General features: G+C 34.1%; 1 long non-coding RNA gene across 1 annotated transcript; it reads left to right on the top strand.

The window, feature by feature from the left end:
• The first annotated feature begins 1,053 nt into the window (after positions 1 to 1,053).
• Positions 1,054 to 16,765, top strand: LOC134514754 (uncharacterized). The gene is made up of 3 exons (XR_010070797.1): positions 1,054 to 1,223; positions 3,730 to 3,892; positions 16,720 to 16,765. It is a non-coding gene; the product is annotated as an uncharacterized LOC134514754 (long non-coding RNA).
• Positions 16,766 to 20,350: the final 3,585 nt, after the last annotated feature.

The following is a 20,350-nucleotide window of genomic DNA, read 5'->3' as shown; positions in this document are numbered from 1 at the left end:
GGGTAACAAAATGGTCTACAAGAAAAATAGGACTTATAAAAATAATATGCTCTTGCTATCGCTAGTAAGAATTCAAAACACAGCATAATGTGTTCAGACTCATAATACTAAAAAGACTTCTCTTTGATTGCACTCCAATATTTGGTATTCCTGTGATAGTATATTATTTTAAGGGTTTCCTAGGTAAATATACTGCAATCCATATAGACAAATTTTGAAGTTCACATTTGTTGTGACATTATTTTTGTAATTTATAATGGGAATATTCTGACACTTAAGAATTATTTGAATATGAAAGAAGAATGAGGGCTTGATCTCATCTGATTCCTTTCTTGCTTCTTCTTGATCTTTGATACTCCTGTTGGCACAGTTAGACTAGTGCTGATTTGGATCTTCCAAATACTGGATAAAATTAGATTGTGGGATCTTCATATGGGTGAATATTCCATCTAGACTTTTGGCCTATGGTATAAGGTAATTGTGCGCCATTAATAGTAGCCTCAAATTGAAAGTTGGAGGCTTTTGTTCTCATTATTTTTAATGTTTTTATGCAAATAAAACCTTTTTTTTTAGCTTTATGAGATAATTTAATGTTCATTTTGTATGAAGGAAGGCTATCACGGACTCAGTCCTACTGCAATATAGTATAGCTGAAATACCTACTGTACTTCGCCATAATCCCATCCTGTAGCACTTTATACATTCTGATCCTAGCTTGTGCAAGGATTAATTGAGCTGAATTCTGAAATAATTTTATAGTTTGCAGAAATAAGAATCAGGATGAAACTATTAACACAGTTTCATAAGGTATTTTCCAACTTTAACTAAGTTGTTGTAGGCTTTTCTGAACTCCTTACAGTCTATCATTACTAAGTAAAAGTAGTTGAAAGACCAGAGCAAAAAGATAAAATTTTAACTATATTCATCATTTTTCTGTTTCAGAAAATGTCTCCCTCCCTATGCAAAAATAGCTGTTAAAAATATTGAAGGGAAGGAAAGCTCTCGACAGCTTCTATTTGCCCGTAACATTCGCCTGCAATCAGCAATGGTATCAAGAAGGTCAAGACTTCAAGATTGTTCTACACATCAAACAAAATCAGTTCAGAGCTGTGATGGAGTATCAGACATATAGACAGCCACAAATCAAGCAGTACAGACAATTTCTGTCTTATATCACCATCCAAGAGAAACAGAGCTGAAAGTGTTCCCACAGGTCAACTAAGGTAATCAAAGCTCTTCTCTGTTGCTTTTAATCATGACTGCTGCAGTTCAGTCACATTGTAATGGCGATTCAGTTGATATTCTAAAAAAGACCTTCCTAATTTTTGTTAAGATTCCTTGGCCTAAAAATTTCTCAGAGTATATCCTTTTTAAAATTGTATTGATTTTATCAAACATTTCTGAAAGACAAATAAAATGCCAATAAACTTGGCATTCCAGTTTACTTTACAAATTTTTGATAGACTTAACAATGGATAGGTAATATCTATCAAGTTTACCCTCTGTAAAGAAGAATATGATTCTCCATAATTAATCCAAAATTAATTGATTCTGTCTGTCTGGAAAATCCAAGAAAACAATTGGATTTTGCAATGTACCATAAAGGTGATTAAAGCGAAGACCTGGTGAACAAAAGTGTATTTTATTGTCTTTAATTCATATTGCCTCATCAAAAGCTTTTTCTTGTTAGTGTCTTCTATTTTGAGTAGGTAAACTATTGCAAACTGAGACAAACCTAATTGATTATAGTTGTCATGGTATCCCCTCATTTGTGTGCAGACATGATCTCAAATAGGATACAAACGTCTCTTAAATTTCTTTTTTGTAAAGGGTTTCTGAAAGTGCTTTATCCAAAACATTAAAGTATTCGTAATTCCTAATTTTGTATGATAAGACATATATTTTAATATACTTGTCCCCTGGTGTGTGAAAGTCTTAAACTGTAAAACCCAAAAGAAAATACATAGTTACTTTTTAAGGGGGCCACATTCTGGCTTTCTTATTTACATGGTTTAGTACTCAACACTGAAGTACCTTCGCTGATTTAATAGTATGACTTGCTTTAGAAATGCTAAAAAGAATACAAACCAGCTAGGATTCTTATGTGGTCATTTTGTCATTCAAGAAATGTGGAAACTGTAAAATATGTGAGATTACCTACATGTCATTATGGTTTAAGTGAAGTATCAGTTCAGTGATAATTGAAATGAATGGAAAAATTTCCAAGGCTTTTCATAGGACAGGAATTAAAATCTTAGGCCTCAAAGCAGTTTTGAGTTCTGCATGGAAACCTCTTGTTGCAGACTAGGATGGAGACCGTATGTCACAAATGTGCTTGCTGAAGTATGACATTTTGTTATAAGTCTGCTTCCCCCCACCCGCCTTTTTTTTTTTTTAAACAATCTTACTGTGGTATTATTCAGAAATTGTCTGTGGTAAGAACATTTAAAAATAGTATTATGATTTTTTTCAATTGAGTATTAGTTTATTTAATTTTATTCTGGCAGCTGCATTGAATATATTTTGCTATCTGGGAAACAGAAACAATTAACAATAAGCCCCACTCTGCAGTCACTGTACAGGCATAATTGCTGTCAATTTGATTGAAATTTTGCCTGAGAAAAGACAGTCATCAGTTCTTACTTTTTAAACTAGAAGCAATAATCTACACAGTATGCACTGAAAGGCCTCTTTAATTACAAGTTTTCTCAGAATCAACAAATTTTTTTTTCTATATTTATTTGTGCTGACAGATTTTGAAAAATACTTTTAAAATTGGGTGATTTGCTTTCTTATGAAATTCTTGATATTGCATAAAAAGACTTTGTAGTGGAATTAAGCAACTGCTTTCCAAGTATTCTAGAAGTTCTGACTAAACTCAGTTTGGGACAGAGTAAGTCTATTTTGCTCATAACAGCCCAGTTTCTCTGTATTTTCTACATTTATAACTTTGGTGCTGTGAACTAGATTCTTATACTGTGTAGAATTTTAATAACCATACCTTCAGACTGTCTTCACACAATTATTATAAAATAATATCTAAATATAATATTATATAGAGAGATATATAAAAAATATTATCTTGGATTATTTCTTTAATATCCTAAACTCAATTTTTTCAATGGAATTAACTGTGCTCTCTATTTCAACACTCCAGCATATCCAAAGGGCATTTGAAGTATCCAAAGTTATTAAACAGCAGCCAAATGTAATCAAAGTCATAGCTTACAAAAATGGCACAATAAAGATCATTGCTAAAGTTTCTGTGTCCTTAATTAAGCCAGTAACCTCTAATAGAACCTTTCTTTCATGCATGAAGTTTATTTATAACTTATGCTTCAAACCTTAATGTAAAGCCTTTTTTAAGCTTACATTAAACTTTTCTTCCTTTCTATACTATTCCTAATATGTGTGACTTGTTAAAAATTCTTATAAACACTAAGTGAAATAAGTTACAGCATAACGTACAATGTTATTTGACATTAAAAGGCAAGAGCACAATACTTTTAAACCAATCTTTTTAAGGATGTGTGTTTTTCTCAGCTTGTTATCCTATGATTTCTAGTAATAATCACTAAAATAGTAAGGGACTCATAGTGCAGTTACTATGATTGGTAAATTAATTGAGAATGGATTTTTTATTTCCAGTTTTATTTTTTTATGACTAAATATTGATCATAAAATAAATATGTTTGTAATCAGTATTCCTTACCTCTTGCATTCATTTAGCTGCTGGAGGAGTGCTCTGAAAAGCTGAATCTGAACATGGCTGCACGATGAGTGTTCTTGGCAGACGACACTGAAGCACTAGAACCTAAAGACATACCCCATGATGCCGACGTTTATATTTCAACTGGAGAGACCTTTTTATATCCATTCAAAAAAACAAAAGGTAAAAAAACAAAAACAAAACTGAGAATCCCCAGCAAATGGCTTAAGGGGTGCAATTAAAAATGATTTTCGTCCCGTCTTTTTGCATGGTTTAACAAAACTAATGTTTACTCATTTACAGCTCAGTAAGAGGATAATGTGCTTAATGAAAGAAAAATCTACTGACAGCCACGTTTATTGCCCTTCATTAGCATTGGTACTTAATTTAATATAGATCTGAATAGACATTAGGGAGCCTGCAGGAGGTTAAATGGTGAAAATGTAAAGAGATTATTGAATTTACTGTTTAGTTTCAGTGACATCAAACAGACATAATTAATTAGGCTTATTTCACAGGAAAAATAATCCAGAATGTAAGACTGAAGTCATTAATGTCATTGTTTAAATTTTTTGAAAGTATAATACAGGACTATAGAGTATCTACTTTACTACGCTTTATTAATTTTAGATTGTTTGATAAGACCATTATTAAAATTTTTCTTCCTACCTTTTCATTCATTTACCAATCTGGTAATTATGTTTTATTTTTTACAAGGGGGGAAAATATTTCTGAATCCTTTACAGTTCAAGTGTGAACACAAGTGATTCTCTCTGTCATATATTAAGACTATGAAGTACATTGTGAGATTCCTGCAGTGAATTTGTGGTAACATTTTGTAACATGAGCTTAAGTAGGGTTCAGTATCAAATCCAAGGTACCAGTTGGGTATTCTATTAAACTATTAATTCAACTGGTGTTTGTGATAAAGAACTTCTAACTGATATTAGCTAATGTATAATAAAAAGGAAAATTATTATTGGGATAGTCTATGTGTAGGTAGGAATCTACAATTCCAGTGTACAATTCCAATGAGAAATGCAAATAAGATAAATTGTTTAACATTATGTGAAACATTCCAATTTGTATAATTTTGTAGTATTAAAACGTGATTTTTTTAAAAACAAGTTAGGGATAGCAAAGAAGAAAAACAAAATACAAATCATTTAACTTGTGTGCGTATTATATATATATGTTGCATATATTTTGTATATATATTTCTTTGCACTTTTAGGCATTTTTTCTTATGTACTTTCTTTAGAAACAAGCCTTGGGGTTTATTTTTCTACATAGTTTTTAAATAGGATTTGTTATCTTGGGAAGTATTAAGAGACATACCTTAGTGCTAAATATTTAATTCTGAATTTCAAAATATGCAAATGGTCTTTCACTAATTCTTTTAGAGGCTGATATTACTTAGTACAGATACATTTCAAGAACATATCTATATAGTACTCATTACTGGCTATTTGCTTAGGAAAATGACTACTTCATAGCTCGCTCTATAGGCATAAAAGTCTAATATTAATTATTAGAGCTTTTATAATATAAGCCCTGTAATTAAAGGTATGTTTACATATTCATGAAAGTATTAATGAATGAAACTTATGTTAGTAAGTCAGTGTCTTACATAATCAAAATGATATATGATAAGCTTTTATTTATAACATAAAAATTATTCTGCTTATGATACAGGTGATCCATTCACTGGAATGGCTATAATGACTGGCTGATACGTTCAGTAAAAGGCACAGATCTTTGTATTTATTCTTGCAAAAATGTATGATAAAACTGCAATTCATACTGTACGGATCGTTGAAAGGATCCTATTAATTTTTATCTGGGGTATTTTTATCTGGGTATGACTATAATTTGTTACAAAGTCGTCACTGATACTCTTAGTATAGTTTCTCCATGCGTATGACTTGGGTGTTATGATAGATTTTCAAATTCATTAAGCGAGTCTTTTTTTCTTTCTCTCATTTGCCTCTTGCAAGCCAAGTTCAAAACAAAAACTTCTGTGCTTTGTCTGCATATCTTTGGCTGTGTTTCATTGTGACATGCACTGCTGTTCTTTTAGCACCAAAATGTTGGCACACATTACTGAAAATTTCACACCATCTCTTGCTGGATCAGCAAGCTTAACCTACCAAAATCTGGTGTTGTTGAATGGTTTTTGACTGATAATCAATCTTTTTGCTGCTCGACAGTTGTTGCTGGGACACAGACTAGAGCAGGTGGCAGATGTGCCTTGTCTTTTGAGAAAAGAAAGAGTAGGTGAGCTTGGGCACAGAGTAACATATTGTGTGTCCATTAAAAGGGTAAGTATAACAGGAAAAAGTCACTGCTATAAGTAGAAAAGCCACCAATACCAGAAAACAGGCCTTTTTACACCCCTGATTACAAGTTTAATGAAACTGGAAAATGACAGTTAACAGTGTAGAATTTCATGTGCTCAAAAATCAGAACCGATGTTAAAAACATTCATAAATTCTTGTATAACATTCCGTAGTACTTTTTTGCTTATATTTTTGTATTTATAAATAGTATGGATGAACAATATATACATTTTAAAAAAGAGACAATATATTGAAGATAGATTTTAGAGATGTATAAAGACAAAGAGATAGACGGTACGTATTTTATATTTTCTTTTTCTAGCCCACAACTGGGAAGAGAGCATAAAGTAATATGACTTGTCAGTATAAACAGACTGATTGCTGCATTTGAGTCCTTAACGCATAGCTAACAAGGTCAAATGTCAGTAGCAAATCCTTTTTGCATGGGAATGGAAGATCAGTGATATACTGTAAAGCCCCAACCCTGCAAATATGTACAAGCAATCCCACCGAAAGACTTACTACATGTGTGGTTACACATAAATATTTGCAAGTTCAGCACCTTTGTGGAAATCTGTATTTCAAGTACTGTATAAATCACAAAGTCTGTCAGAATTGTGTTATCTTGCATATACTTTCCTTGGTTCAAGTGGTGTAAATACCAGGATAAAATATAATTCCCAGTGATGGTGGTATCTTGGTTTATTTAGATTTATTCATCTTCTCATCTTTCTGGCATATCGAAATTGAAGTTGAGATTTGAATTCAATGAATAAGAATTCAAACGTAAGTTGTCAAATTGTGTGATCTGGGATAAAAACTGAAAGCCATTGCTTCTTTTAATTTAATTCAACGTTTATAATAAATACACGTGACATCAGTTATAAGGTGCCATTCCAACGTAAGTTTAGCAAACAAAAAAGTATCAAGTCTCAAGCATTTAAAACATGTTTTGGGGGACTATTGTGGAACTAGTGTGTTGCAGAACTGTACCAAAGACTTAATGTCTGTAGTATGTTGTTCTTCCATGTAATTTACACATGGTGATGGTCAATGGTTGTATTTAATTAACTGTTGGAAATATATGGGAGACCATGTACTTCAGTGTTTGTTTGCAGCCACTTACATATTTAGCAGTTACTGAATTTTAAAATATATTGGATGTTCTTATTTATTCTTTGTAATACCTCCAGTTTCTCCTGTCAACTTTCATTGTAACCCTACATCTCTTTGCAATTGTTTCACGTGTCTCTCCAGTGTACTCCTTCATTTTTATTTCCTTAGTTACCAATTTCTTAAACTGATACTAATGTCTTTCTACTGAATTTAATTCCAGTGACATTAGCAACCTTGCCCGTAAAATAATCAATTTGCTATCACTCCTTCATAAAAAGCAAAATCACTCCTTCATATCAGTCATGCTATTGTGGAAAACATGACTTCTTCTAAACTTCATGTTCCATTCAGTAACTTTTCAGTTTCTGTGTTTGCCATTCACCTTGATCTTGCTTCAGAGTTACTAAGTTGGAGACAAAGGAGTTTTGGCTGACCAATCAATTGTGGACTTAGACTGCAATCCAAAACCAATTACACTCAGGTCTAATTCACTGTACTACTGAAAGTGACATCAGTGATTTCTGCAGGAGCCGTAGTGAAACTAAGCATTTATACAGATATACGACTATACTTACTAGAGCTCCATTGATTATAATGGAAACTAAGATGTCTAGCTCACATATAGACAATTTACAAGTAGACACCTAGTTTAGCTGTGCTGATCTTAAACTGAATCATTTCCTAAAGACAGCATTTTGGCCAAAATGCTGTTGTTGATGTGCCATGCTCACAGATTTTTTGTAAGTCATACTGACAAGGATTTCTTGCATGGAGCGTGGTCCGCTTTGCTGATCACATAGGCGCTTCGTCCGATTAATACATCGTATTACTGGGTGCAGAGTATTGTTTATGACCTACCTCCAGCTCTCATTCTGTGGATCCCGATAGTAAAAGAATTGTAGATATGGAAACAATTAGTAGATAAATGTTCGCTTTTTTACTACTCAGCCAAAATGTCTGTACTTTTTCATTTAGAGTTATATTCGTAGGATGTGTATGTTTCCAGTACTGTGTGCTAAAAGTAAAACTAAAAATAATGTATAAGATTTTGTGTCTTTTATTAATGCACTGTGACAAGGAGGCCACTAGAAAAAGTAATCAATGTTTAGTGTTCTTAATGCTGCATTTCAGGTCTGTATTTAAATGAAGAGTTAAAGATTTTTTCATTTAATAACACTTAGATATCATGTGATCCACAAAATGAAGTAATTTACCAAGACAGGTTCCAATTGACAAGAATGTATGTGAATACAATTAAAATAGGACATCTTTTCTACAAGGAGTAAGTATCAGTGAAATGATGGATTCTTACCATTCTAATTATTGACTGATTTGGAAAGGTTTCAATTCTAAGCAGCATTCTAAATAATATAGGGCTTTTTCTGATCAACACATAAAAATGAAAGCTGTCACATTTTATTTTTCATAAAAAATGCATCTCCTCTGAACTTGAAGTTAATACATTTTATTACAAAATTTCCGGTATTTACTGGATTATATGTTATTATTTCAATGCATTTGTACTGGAATTTTGATCTGAAAAAGGAATATGCTATAATAACTCTTCATAAAAATATGCAGAAATATGTATCTCATCATGTATTTTGAGTTTATCCTTCTTATAACAGTGGTTGAAGATCTCAAGATATACAACAGAGATTTGTTGCAAGCTATAGAAGTTTCCTCTCGAATCATCATATATCAAAATAGAATTCAATACTTAGAAAATAGCTTGATCATATCCTGAAAGTGAGAATGACAAAAACCTGGTCTTTGAGAGGGATGCCAGTAAAACCTAGACTATATTTTGTCTTAAGGGTTTCTGACAGAAAATTAGTTTTATTATTTTACAATGGAAAATTTAGATTCACATTATTATTACAGATTTTTATAGCCCTTTACTGTTGTGGGTACCGTTTCAAAATCTGAAGTATGACCGTTTCTGAGCTATTTTGGAACCCTTCACAATATTGAAGTCTCTCTTTTAGCCACTCAATGGCCTTGAAGTCTTTAGTGTTTTTTATACAGGAATCTAATGGTAAGATCCCAACTTGAATATGCCGTGTCTTTTCCTCCTTAGATTTCTCGCGTAGCGAACTCTACGACTTCCTTTGGCTTTGGTTTAATCAGTAGTTGAACTTGTCCTAACACCTGCCCAGCAGTATCCTGGAAGACAAATCCAAGGTAAATTCTCAGAAATCCTTATATGTGTACAAAGAACCAGGAGTTTTAAGGAAACTTTGTTCATACCTTTCACATAAAAACAGGTAAGGATCTTGGCCTATAGAACCTTTGTCTTAGTTCCTTTATTTGCACTAAGCAGAAGGGTTAAAATGAAAAATTCTTCAAAAATTCTTCAAACACTGAGATCTGTATCCCCACTAACCTGTAGATTGCAGTAAGAATCAGTTTAAAATAATTTATAAATCTCTGACCCCAATATAAAAAAAGACTAAAATCAAAATTCATTGCCAGCCATGCAGAACAGAGAAATTCATCCCAGTCCAGGAGGAGACATGCAGTCTTCTAGTCATTATCATTCTAGATCCACTGAATGTAAGTTCAAGAGAAAAATTTGAGAGGAATGGGGAAGATAAATATAGAGCACTGGTGAGTAAGAGGCATTCTCTCTCTTCTCTCTGCCAAATGGAAGAAAATCATTTGCATTGTAAACCATCAACCAATCAGTTGAATTTTGTCCTGAGGTGCAGAACCAGAGTCTTAACCTTTCGCCCAGTCTCTATCTGTTTTTATCATACTGCATTGTTGCTGCAGTCTCTTCAGGGCTTATCTTATTTATTCCTTTTGGCATTTACACCTTTTTAATTCCCCAAATAATTTCAGGTTTACTTGAGTGTAAATAAGGGAAGAATTCATATGAAATGACATGAACAAGTGTTAATTATTTCTTTTAAACTGTACCAACACCAGATTTTTGATTTCTTGAAACAATTTTCATTGCTTCTGGACTGCTCAAGTATGATTATAGGAATTTTTGATTAATTTTTAGTATTGACTCTCTGTTTTGCTATACTAATATTAGCAGTTTGAATTGTTAATCATTTACATATTCTGAATTATTTCCTAAAGTAAAATGTAACTTCATTATTTAACAGAAAATACAATATGATTTTTGCAAATTCTAGATTTCAGATTCCTATCACACAAAACATAGTGAAAAACATTCATCATTCATTGATTGACCTAAATTTTTATTTGTGTTTTGTGAAAAGCATTTAAAAGTCTTTTCACATTTTGGAGGCCTTCTTTAGTTCGAATGGGCACTAATACCGTGACCTATTTTCCCGAAGAGTTCATAGAAAAGTTCAAGACAAGGGGATGAAATATGTTGATTGGCAGAGAAGATGGGATGTTTGTAATTTTAATCAAATTTAGAATTAAGACATACTTCAAATAATATGTCAGACTAGTGTTAGTGAGTCTAAAATCTAATGACAACTGCTGTCATTATTAGTTAAATATAGCCATTCTGCCTGTGGCCATAAATGATGACACTTCAGAACATGCAGAAACAAAGAACTCTCAAGTATTTAAAGAAAAGGGAGTGACTGTAAACTTAGTTAAGCACAGGAATGTGACCTGGGCATAATCTGTTTCCCAAATACAGAGGCATCTGTAATTTGAACAGAGGACATAACTGAATGCAACGTTATTTGTTACCACTAGAGTGTTTAAATTTTAGGAAACTCGGGCCTTTCTTCCTATTTCATAAGTATATATTAGGGAGTTTCATATTTATTATATTAACCCTTTATTGTATTAATATATAAGATATGTTTCAGATCCATGTCTCTGTAACTGTTCTGTACCCTTTAAAACATATGACTCAGTTTTCAGATTCTTAAAAAGAGGAACTGAAAAAAATATGTCCTGTTTTTAATAGATTAAAATATTTTTTTCAGACAATAAGTTTTGGATTCACGAGGTTATGAAGGTTGTTTGAGGCATTGATTGGTATTTATTTCTATCAAGGTGAGGAGAGGGAAAGAAGTTAAAGCAAGGTGTGTCTGAGCACATTTGCATAATATAATATATAGCATACAATATCAATATATTTGTAATAGCATGTGTTAGTCTCTTTAAACCTATAAGTTTATTGCTTTTTGTTATCATTTGAACAAAGTTTCTTACAACTCTGTAAATCTTGTTTCAACAATGAGAGTATAAAGCAATTGTGAATGAAGGGGATAGGTGTTCGGAGAATAAGAAAACTGAATTTTGAAATAAGTTAAATGTAACAGGAAATGTGTGTAACACACAAACCTGGACTCAGATCATGAACAGTATAGTCAGTTCTTGGATAGGGAATGTCAAATGAAATTTTAGGTGCTCTGTGAGTTTATATTTGTTATTCTGCAAATGACATTCTTCATTCTTAATAGTGAACCTCTATGTCATCATATCATTAAGAATTCTTTTGCTGGAGGAAGGTATTCCTTGGCATATGAAATTTGAAATGTAATTCTTCTATCTTGAGATGTTTAAAGATTTACAGACACTTTAACTAGCAGTAGCGGTGTTACTGTATGTTTTGGAGGGGTTTCTTCCAGTTGGGTAAGATATTCTGCTTATCTACAGTTCTCAGTGTAATTTCAATTTGCTGAGTTAATCTTCACTTTCTGTACTAAACTATTGATTAATATTGCTGATCTTGTTTAAATAATTTCAACCGCTAGCATTAAGTATAATACCAAGTATATAATTTCATTTTTGAAATATATGATAAATTCTGCCATAAGAGTTTATGTAAATGATGCTTATAAAAAACTAGGTTAAGATTTGTAAATTTATGGTATCAAGCACTTAGTGTTAACTTAGTGGTTAATAAATAAGGGTACATTATGGCTGGCAGTAGTGTGTACAACTAGCTGCTACACCGTGGCAGATTACTGAAGATAACAGCATAATTTGACTTGAAAGGGACCTCTGGAGGTCATCGAGTCCAATCTTCTCACATAGGGCTAATTTCAAAGGTAGGACAGGTTGCTTGGGGCATTATCCAGCCAAGTTTTCAAAATTTCCAAAGGTGGAAATTCCCAGCCTCTTTGGGCAAGCCATTCCACTGCTTAATTTTTATCATTTTTTTCCTTATATTTAATTGAATTTTCCCGTGCTGCAGCTGTGACTGTTTCCTCATGTCCTTTTACTCTGCCCTTTTGAGAAATCTCTTTCTCTGTCTTTCCTATACGTAGTTGAAGATTACGGTTAGACCTTCTCTTAGCTGCCTTCTCTCCATGGTGTCTCAACCTCTCCTTTTGCATAGTGATGATGCATTTTATTCCCAACTCTGAAAGTGAATGAAATCCACTTGTTTTGTAGTAATAGTAGTAGGTCCTTGTAGATGATCTAAGCGTTTAAGCAATGCAAGGAGGATTTATGTGTCAAACAGCTTGTCTCTTTTTTCTTATTGTAGTTGTTAGTTTAATAGAGTATAACCTCTCTCCCTCCAGACCTTAGCAATCTTCTACATTCCATTGTCCATATTTGCTCTATTTCTGTCACATATCCTAGGCACATAAAGACCTCAAAATATTTTTAGAAGGGTTAGAAGCTTCTTTCCAGTCTCCCATCAAATCACTTCTGTTATGTGTAACAGTTATAGCATCAGTGTGAAGCATAGAGCAGGTTCAAGAGAAGCAGCATTTCCAACAGGTGCTAAGAAATCCTGAAGAAGGAATGAAGCGGAAATCTCATCTCATGCCTCTGCTTAAACACCTTGTTTAGACATTGTGTAAAACTGGGATTATGAAATCCTTACCCTAGTTCCAAATAAGTACTTTTATTATCAATGATCTGTAAAGTCAGATTCCTGTGGCTATTCTTTCTTTCTTCCCCCAGGAATTTTGCATTATTGCCGCACAGTCCAATAGCAACAAGAGAGAGATCTCAATCCAGCCCGCATACTGGAGATTACAACCACTGTCCTGGGAACTGTAAAATAATGGAACTGAGCCTGTCAGACTGAGAAGATTATACAATGTGACCTTCCTCTATCCAGGAAATATAAACACTTGGCCACTTCTATAAATGAGACTTTACTACCATTCCTCAAGTTGTTTTTTGATTTAAATGCTCAAATCTGGTTTAATTTGTGATAAACTCAGTGCTACCACTGTTAGCCTCCACACTTAGTATATCTGAAGCATCCTCTCAATGAGGGAATTTTGCTTTGGAGATTCCTGGTTTGCGAGTCCCAAAAGATTGGTAGCTGCCAAACTTCTCAAATCATGTAGGATCGTGGTCGCTTAAGAATGCACAGCAGCATCAATGTACAGGCAATTTCAGGTGGCAAGAGTAATTTATTGTTGAAAATAAGGGGACACAAAGACACTCAAGTGTCTAATTTTATGTCTACGCTGCTCTGAACTGGCAGAAGTATGTTCATTACCATGTAGCGCCTGCCCTCTGTGCACATAACAACCTCATTGACATCTTGTTCAGCCAAGGCTGGGAACAAATGGTCGTGCTTAGCATTTTTGGCCACGCAGATTCCTAGAGGGTTTATTCCTACTGTGCTTGAAGCTTCCTTGCAGGCTTATACTATAGAATACAGACAAGCTTGACCTTCAGAGCAGTTCTCCAGCCAGCCTTAAGGGGTACTGTGGATGTAACCTTAAAGGGTGGGAAAAATTTTTCTTTATCACATTCTTGGGCTTAGGCAGCTATAATCTTCCTAAATTTGCCTTTAGGCATCTACTTGCTCTTATCATTCAATTCCAAGTGATCTCTAAGTTTCACCTTATGTCATCTTTCGTTATAATCTAAATCAGCTGCCACTTCTTTTCCAACTACCACTCTGCTCAGGAGGAAACCAAACTACACTTACTGTAGCATATCTAAACTGAAAAATATCCTTTTGCTGTTACCCAGCCAACTTTTAATGCTTGCTTATATGGGAAATACCACATAATATATGTCAAATAACTATATAAATGAATACCCTACCAAACTAAATCATGGGACAGACTTAGACCAGATTTGTCAATGCATGTTAGAGACCCTTCTTCCAAGGCTGAACCACCTTCTGCAACTTCTCTGAAAGCATACCATTTTCAAAAATTTCCAGATGATAGTCAGTCCATCTTTTTACTCACTGGTGTTGCTTCCTTGAGATCTTAAGATCTGTTTTCCAATGTTAGTAGAGGTGTTTTTCAGCCAGTAGTTAAACTGATCTTGCAGCCACCTCTTTATTACAAGATCACTGTTTTCTTGTGATCCGAAGTGGAATTCATGGATGAGTCATGTGAAGGTGGGATTCAAGATCATATGAATTCTGAGATGCATCTTCCTCATTACTACAGTCTCATAGGACTAGGAACCTGTATTGATGGAGGGACCAAGGAAGAGCCAAGCCATCCTATACACTGAGTGCACAGGGTGTCTCACACAGTCAACCAAAATAATCTTTCCACACAAAGGGGAGTTATTAGCATAAAAACCAATTAGAAAAATGTCTTCATAAACTGTTCTTGTTCGTGAAGTAAAAAGTAACTGTGCTGATAAGTGGCTAGTATTTGAGCATGTCCTTTTAGAGAGCAGATTTTTCAAGCTCTTCTGTGAGATCCTGTACAACTTTTCAGGGGTCCCGTTTCTAAAATGGGTTTTGTAAAACTTTCATGCTTTCTAGATGAAAAAAAATCAATAAATAAACATTTCTCCATTGTTTAATAATGAGAGCTGTGAAACACGCAGAATTGTTAATGCCATTCAGTGAAGTCCCCCTGCATTTCCTAATCTAACATTGTTACTTTTAGCTGTGGCAAGTAAGAACTAATGCTGTTCACCCATCTGTATCTGACCCGGCATTCGAGTTTTAAATATACTATGTAAAACGCTATTTCGAGCCTAAGAGTCTACTTGTTACAGCTGGCGTTAGCTAAGTCCTTTGATGCTGGAACCTGATCAGTGGCAATGGGAAAGTTTAGAGTTTTAGCAGAATATTTCTTACAATTTCACCCCAAGTGCGCATGCCAATTGGTTTTCACAGCAAGCACAGAACACCTTCCTGATAACTGCAAGTGCACATTGTGCTGTTTCAAAAGTAAAGATAAGGGAAAATTCTTGAATTCTACAAGTAACAGGAAGAGCTCTGGAGAAGGGAGCCGGAAAATGAAGCTACCTCTGTGTTAACCCAGAGAAACAGGTCCGGGGAATGAAGCAGTACAAAGGAAGTTAATGTCCCCACTATACACATTTTAAGAGATTTTACTCTGGGCTAACTCTTGTCTGTGCAGTGGACTTATGGAAGGGCTTTAGGTAGACCTCTGGGAGTGGCTCCATTGGTTTAGTTTCACCCAAAGGGTGATATCAGTTTGCATACTTTGAAACTGCTCTGTCGTACGACTCAAAATACATTAAGTGGAAGCTATAGGTTCTTCACTTAAAAACTGAAGTCTTTGAACTAGAATGCTAATGTAGATGCATCCTTGTGGAAGAAAACAAACCACAATTTTTCAAATGTAAATTTGAAATTCACGGGCTTGTTGAGAAGTCACATTGGTTACATTCTGAATTACAATGTGTCTCAGCCACTTACACTTTAGTGTGTTTAGAGACATATTTATTAACATAATCAACACATGCTTTATATTTCATGATAAAATAGCCTCACGATGTACAGATTTGTGAAATTGATTTGAAATCGATTTTTCGGAACTGTTATGCATCTAATATAATCCAACTGTAATAATAGGAGTATGAGGCTTACATTTTCCAAATTATGTGTATAGACACATTCCATTAACCTTAATGGCAGTTACAAGGCTAAGGATCAAATTTTTAACTGAATTAATCCTTTAGCTCCCACTGATTTTAGTGATCTTAGATTACTAAATAGTTTTTAGAAGCCTTCAGCCCTTAAGTTTCTAAATATATCCATCTCAGACTGAATTGTCAGTACAATGAGTATGTTTGTTAGCACAGTTTTGATCTGTAACTAGATAGCTACTGATAATATTTCTGCATGCAATGTACAACATTCTCCTTTGAAGATTTAATTTTAAGTGCATTTTGTGCAGAGGCAGTGCGCTATTTAGAGGTCATATTCTAGTGTTTGGAAAAAGAAAAAAACTAAGAGTTGGAGTGAAATAAAAATGTCATTTATATGATGCAGTGTCAGATATGGAACTCCAAAAATGTACAAAAGGTTCAGGCTTAATTTTCCTGAAGCAGAAGAAATGAGAGGCATTTCATTTTTGTAGGTGAGAAGTGAAATGTTCCTCTCTGCTCACTGATAGAGGCATGCTAAGGTGAATTTTAATTATGACTAAATTGTGGTATTACTCTTTCATACCCTGAACATCTGTTCCCTTCAGGAATGATGATTTATGCAGGCTATCACTGCAGACAGCTTGCTACAGCTTATGTCACGGTTAGGAGGAAGCTGGTGGTAGTATTTCAGAAAATACCAGCATCTAAGTGGAGACAGGCCAGTGTGTATTTTTAAGATAATAGAGAGAAGGGAACATGATGTGTCCAGTTTTAATTTTGAAGCCAAATATTGATTTTACTTTTTCTTTTCTTTTTTGCTTTCAGACCATCTGTCATTAATGAAGAAAGTATCTTGGACAGTGAATGGCCCGGTCTTCATAATGTTGTCATGCAAGAGAAAGCCAAGCCTGTCATTTCCAACTGCATGTAGAAAACTGTTGAGGACACCTCTGACAGAATTTCAGTGTTTAAGAACTGCACAGGGCAGGATAACTGTGAGACTATTGCATCACAAAATCAAACTGAAAAGGTAACCTTTGTTTATTAGCATGTTTGAATGAATGCATCTCCAAAGTACCTTCATTGTTACAGTGGTTTTATTGCTTTTGGATAACTATAGATTACTCATTAAAAAAAAAACAACCAAAAAAGTCCCTTAAATTGCAAAGCCTTGGAATGCAACAAAGCTGGGGTTATATGTATGTTCAGATTAGATAAGGGGAATTTTACTTCTGTGCTCCCTCTTTCCTGAAATCTCCCCCGCTCTTTAATCTGCTTGTCTTTGCCTCGTAGCCACCTTGCTTCTGATTATGCCTATTTTTCTCCTAGTTTTGTATGTGCTAACAGTACTTTATCTGAGTATTTATTACTAAAGAACATTATTTCTAAGATTATCTGAGGTGCGAGTTGTATGTTTGAAAATGCAGTTAATTTTTATTCCGGTAGTTATTTAATTATAAATATTCCATAGGTAAAGTTACATATAACAACATCTGTTATAGTTACAGTGTATACAAGAATCTTTTTTCCTGTATAAGGCATTTTAATACTTGGCAATTTGGTAGGTTTTAGAAGAATTGATACGCTGTTTTTGTTTTCAGATAATTCCAGAAGGGTATATCTATTTATCCCAAAACAAGTATGGCATATATAATTCATATCACCTCCTTTCTATTATTACTCTGTGACATATTTGAAATAAATTTCTAAAATTAAATTTTAAATACTCTTCAAACCTAGGGCTAATTCACAACATGGAATACTTCACAAAGATTTCCACTACATGTAACAAATTTTGAATGCCTGGAATATTAGCATTCAGCCTTCTCTGAATTGTGAAATCCAAGTTTTTTTAGGTCTGTAGAACAATTACAATGTTCATACACTAAAATAATAACCAGGAGAACTATATCTGGCTCCACTAATGGAAGGTCATATGTCTGTCATTTTTTTAATGTTGCCTGTGATAAATATCCCGTACTTTGTAATATAAAGCTAGCTTTATTACTGTCAGCATTGGTGCTAATATATATCACAAAATTGGATGCAAATGTGAATAATAACAAACACTTTTGTAATAAATGTTCTTAGAACCTGTTGTCTCACTAGAACATTCAGGATACTTTCACCATGATGAGGATAATCAAAACACATAGATCAAACTTGTCTGTACATCAGTGCAAAAAAGTTCAGCAATAATTTTTGAACATCACACAAAATCTGTAGTTTGAGACAGTACTAATCAATCTTTGTTTTTTTTCCATGGGGATGTCTTGACCTAGGACATTAGTTATTAAACTGATATCATGAGGCCTTATAGATGTGTCAACTGCTTGTGTCCTGAAGTGATGAAGGACATAGTTTTGAGTACATTTCAAGTCAGCATATTCCAGCACTGTTGCTGAAAGGAGCCTCCGCCACTTGTGCCCTGTCATTGTAGGACTTCTGCAGCTCCCTTGACAGCACCAGGGTTTTGTTCCATCATTCAGTGAACCACATAGGGGAGATGTCATATGCCAAAAATAAACTAGTTAAAACAGTCAATTTTAATCTGAAATAGTTTCTGGAATCTGATTCACTACACACACACCTAAACACTTTTCCCAGCACAAGAAAAAAGGTCGCATGGGAGTGGAAAGAAACAACTGAGTCCAAGAGAGAAAAACTGTTGGGAAAAATCTCGCATGTATGTACCACTTGGTGCAGAAGAAAGAGAACAAAAGCCAAAGGAAAAGTTGCATGTTTATACACAATTCACATTTGAATTTTATGCAAGCATCTGATCCTCCACTGAAAGATGAATATATAAAGGTCAACACATTTAAAATAGATTGAAAATCAGTGTCTCAGGTATTAATGCAGCAGTAAGTATCAAGTAAAAATATTTTAAAATCTTCAAAATGGTATTTCGTCCAGACTAGTGATTTAAAAAGAAAACTTATTTCTTGCTTATAAATTGAAAACAAAAACAAATGACCATAAAAATTGCAATACTGTGTCAAACTGTAGTCCAATAGTCCAATACCCTGTCTTTGAGTGGATGTCTAAAGAAAAGTGGAAGAATAAAGGCAGCATATGGTACATACGGTGCATATGTTGGTAATTTCCTAGCATACTGCCCTCATCTGGGACAACCCCACTCATGGTATAGTCAAATCACAAATATATCAGAAGCAGAGCATTTTCCTTTTGCTTGAATACAAATATTGTTTGTTATTTGAATGGGACGTTATTCCCTCCTTTAGCCATTCACTTAGCATGATTTAAAAAAGCAATTGAAATGTGGTGTTTTTTCTATGTGTAATAAGGAAAATGCTCAGCAGATTGTTGCTACTGTGTGAAAAGTGTGTTTGTTTCTCTGTAGCCAGTAATTATTTCTTTTCACACTTTTAACAATTAATGAAAAAGTGGATGAGCTGTGCAAAGAGTGATGTGAATTCACCAAACGCTGGTGGTAGCTTGGCAGGAAGGTCAAGTGCAACTGAAGGATGTTTGATTCTTTTTGTTCTGAAACCCTGACAAAAGTGATAGCATTCTCACTTCAGCTATGCTAGATTCATATCAGTGAATGAATGAGAAAAAAGGACACACTGAATGATTTCTGTCTCTGTTTCAGTTGTCAAAAAGGCAGATTTACCAGACTGTACCATCTTCACAGTCTTCCTCCCATCTCCATTTAGTCACAGTTCAGGCTTCTGATGGAAGAACTGCACATCTGCCATACAGCAATCAACATACTGATGTCTATCAAATAAGATTCATAATTCGTTGAAAGGAAGTATTTTTTTTCATGCTGAAAATGCCTATTCTTATGCAATTAAAACTAGAAGGAATTATAAGTATGTTTAGAATATTTGAAAGAAAAGACAAGATGAATAGTGATTTTTTTTCTATTTGTTTTGTATTTGAACTAGTACGAAACAGTTTTTCTGTCCTGCCAAAGTTTAGGAAATGTCTGAAGTATTCTTACCAAGCTAAGATCTTTCCAAATATTTTTAAAGACAGAGATATGAGACTAGAATTTGATAGGGGAGACCCAAGTACAGGTCCACGTTCTGTTTGGTTCTGATCAGACTTGAACCTGGTTCTCCCAAATCCACTTGAGATGGGAATTTTCAGTTAGGCAACTGCCGAGAAACTTAAAGAACCTTAGTTTTAAAGAATCAGAAACTACGACTATTGGAGGATCTTCACTCCATTGTAAGAAATTGTAATATATTTGCATGTTTTCCTATCTTCTTTTCTCTCTTGCCAGAAAAAGTGTTCTGAGTTAGGTTAGAACTGGGTCAGAAATCTATCATTTGGGTCCAAGTACGGCAAATATATGCAAAAAATGGACAAGGGGAGAGGAAACGTGTTGTATTTTAGCAATCCTAAGTGATATGAAACGCCTTCAAGAGATTTCCATGTTTGTGCATGTTAGAACAGCATGAAAGGTATTGTAATTACTATTGAA

This window comes from Chroicocephalus ridibundus, chromosome 4 (assembly GCF_963924245.1).
Source record: "Chroicocephalus ridibundus chromosome 4, bChrRid1.1, whole genome shotgun sequence".
Lineage (NCBI taxonomy): Eukaryota > Metazoa > Chordata > Aves > Charadriiformes > Laridae > Chroicocephalus > Chroicocephalus ridibundus.
The sequence above is the reverse complement of the archived record's forward strand: the minus strand, read 5'-3'. Positions and strand labels throughout refer to the sequence as shown.